The sequence below is a fragment of the Octodon degus genome, unplaced genomic scaffold (genome assembly GCF_000260255.1).
Source record: "Octodon degus isolate 3935 unplaced genomic scaffold, OctDeg1.0 scaffold00032, whole genome shotgun sequence".
Classification (NCBI taxonomy): domain Eukaryota; kingdom Metazoa; phylum Chordata; class Mammalia; order Rodentia; family Octodontidae; genus Octodon; species Octodon degus.
The window spans coordinates 900227-903680 of NW_004524608.1; positions in this window are offsets into that span (position 1 = coordinate 900227).

A 3454-nucleotide genomic window follows, 5' to 3' on the forward strand; every position below is an offset into this window, starting at 1 on the left:
CCACCGCTGATTCGGACCACGTAACCCTTCCACTCTTCACCCAGGGAGTCAGCGGCCACCTCTGTGGCCATGCGCTTCTCATAGAACGTGCGAAGCTTGCGTTCATCATCGACCTCGATGAGTTTCTGGCAGCCAGTGGCTGGGAAGGAGATGTTCAGCTTCATGACGAAGCTACCGCTCGCCTCCCAGGAGCCACAAAAAAGAGCTGTCCTATAGGTTTTGACATGTGCTTCCATTATCATTTAATTCTAGAAACATTTAAAATTTCTTCCCTGATTTCTTTGTGGTCCAGTGATTATTCATTAATGTATTATCGCATATAGCTTTTGATATGAGTGTGTGTGCATGTGCATTTGTGTGTGTGTGTGTGTGTGTGTGTGTTCTGAGACACAATCTTGCAGTACAGTTCAGGCTGACCTTAAAGCCATGATCTTCCAGACTCAGCCTCCTGAGTAGCAGGATTATAGGTGTGCACTGCCGCCTCCTAGGTAGTAGGATTATATGCTGGTGATTTCTAGCTTCATTCCACTATGATCTGATAGCATGTGGAGGATTATTTTCATTCTTTTTTTAATTTATTCATTTATTTATGCATGCTTTTTAGCCTAAGATGTGGTCTATTTGGGGGAAAATTTCATGTGCTGTTAAGGAAAAAATGTGTATTTTGTTGTTTTTTGTATGAAATTCTAGATATCTGTTAAATCCTTTTTCCAGTGGGGTAGTTTAACTCCGATGTTTCTTTGACATCTTTTTGCCCCATTGACCTGTCTAATCATGAGAGTGAGGAATTAAAACCCTTCACTACGGAGCCGGAGAGACAGCTGAGTGACATAAACACCTGCCTGGCAAGTGCAAGGTCCCAAGTTTCATCCCTCATACTGAAAAACAAAACAGCCTCACTATGACTGTACGTTTGTCCTTTTAATACACTTTTTTTGTCCTTTTAAGGACAGTGGTTTTTGATTTATGATTTTGGATACACAGATATTCAGTGTATTGACATTTGCAAAGCTTATGTTTTCCTGTTGAGTTCTGCCTTTACCAGTATGTGGTGTATGTCTTTGTCTCTTCTGATCAATTTTGGCTTGAAGGCTTCTTGAAGTCTGCAAATATGACAGCTTCTCTCTCTCTCTCTCTCTCTCTCTCTCTCTCTCTCTCTCTCTCTCCCCCCCCCCACATCCCTCCCCCTTTGTGGTACCGGGGATTGAACTCAGGACCCTCTGCTTGCCAGGCAAGCGCTTATTCTACTGTGCTATCTCCCTGGCCCATAAAGTGTTCATTGAATCCGGTTATATCATTATTTTTCTAGTGCCGAGTCTTTATTTTTTCCTTTTGTTTAACTGCTAACCTAGTTATATGTATCTTTTCCTTTGGGCTTCTGTGTGTGTGTGTGTGTGTGTGTGTGTGTGTGTGTGTACTGGTGGCATCGTTGTCTCTTTCTAAAATTTCCTTATTTTTTTTCTGCAGTGCGATTTAGTGGTCATAAATTTCTTTGTAATGGGAAGTCAGTATTTCTCCATCAGATTTGAAGGCTAATTTTGCAGGATATAAAGTCTGGTTTGACAGTTGTTTTCCTTTGGGGCTTAAAAAGCTTTGCTGCAATCTCTTCTGGCCTTTAAGGTTTGTGCTGAAAATTTGTAGTTGCTCTTATGGGCTTGCCTTTTTAGGTTACAGCTTTTAGCAGTTTCTCCTTTTGTCAAATTTCTGGGATTTTCATTATGATGTGTCATGGAGAGTCTTTTTTTTTCCCCCATTCATGGCTATTTGGCATTCTAGATGTGTCTTATATATGAATACTGAAATTTTTCTCTACATTTGGAAAGTTTTCCACTAGGATTTTGGTGAATAAATTTTTAATACTTCTAACTCATCTTCTAATTTTTCCTATAATTTCAAGGAGTTTTGTTTGTTTGTTTTGTTTTTCACACAGGTCTCACTATGCAGTTTAGGCTGGTCTTGAACTCAGTATGTATATGTCCTAGTTACTTTTGTCTCAGCTGAGACAAAATACCCAACACCTAAAGTTAAGGAAGAAAATGTTCATATATCTCACGGTTTGTAGAGGTTTCAGTGCATACTCGGCTGGCCCGAAGTCAGGGTGGCTCTGCGGAGGTGGACCAATTCCTGGCAGAGAAAGACAGCAAAAGCAGTAAGAGCAAAAGGGACCTGAACAGCAGCTTTCTGCGCCTTTTATATTGCATCTTGGCTACCGGGATTAAGGCAGTGCCAAGTCAGTGGACTGATTAGTAATCACACTGCCTTAACCCCAGCATCACACACTCTAGGTCCAGCTACCTCTGAAAAAGTCCCCTATAACTGCATAAAGTGGGAGGGGACATCTAGACATAAGCAGTGACAGCAGCCCAAGCTGACAGTGAACTTGCAGCAATCCTCCTGCCTCAGCTTCCTAAGTGGTAGGATTACAGGTTCTGCCATCATGTCTGGCTTGTTTTGTTTTGCTCTGAGTCATCTAGCAGCTGTTGGACGCATTGTTAGGGGATTGTTTAGTTTATGGTTTACTACATCCACCTTCTCTTCTATTTGAGGACTCTGTCCTCACATTGGTCAAGTCTGTTCCCCATGCTTTCCACTGAATTTCTCGTATTGTCCATTTCTGCTTGCTTTTTTTTTTTTTGTGGTGCCAGGGATTGAACTCAGGACCTTGCGCTTGCCAGGCAAGCACTTATTCTACTGAGCCATCTCCCCGGTCCCCCTGCTTGCTTTCTTTCCATATTTTCTAATTTTTTACCAAAGGAATCAGTCACATCTTATAATGTCTCCCTTAATTCCATTAGTCTTGGGTCTACAGGGTCTCACTACATAGAACAGACTCATAGTGATTCTCCTGTTTTCAGCCCACCAAGTGCTGGGATTACAGGTGTGCGCCACCATGCCCAATCTCAATCGCCACACTCACCCCAGGGGCGGGGCCAGCACAGCACGCCGGGAATTGAACCCTGGCGGCTGCACTCTGCCTAAGTAAGTGTTTAGTCCACTGAGTTATGTGGCCGGCCCTTAATTCAATTAGTTTTATCATTCGTTTCTTTATGCTTGTGGAGCATTTCATTAGCAAAATCCTTTATCTGTTTAATTAAACCTTCTTTGAGTTCATTAAACATCTTACGTATTTGTTTGTTTTTCCTTTTAACTCTTCAAATATTTTTGCCATTGGTTTTATTCATTTAGGTTTTTTGTTTATTTGTTTTTGTTTTTGTGGTATTGGGTATTGAACTCAGGACCTTGTCATTTAGTTTTTGTCTTTTTTATTTTATCGTGTGTGTGTGTGTGTGTGTGTGTGTGTGTGTGTGTGGAACCGAGGATTGAACTCAGGCCCTTGCGCTTGCCAGGGAAACGCTTATTCTACTGAGTCATCTCCCTGGCCCCATTTTATCGTATTTTAAAAATATTTTATTTGTTTGTTTGGTACAGGGACTTGCTAAGCAGCTCGGACTAG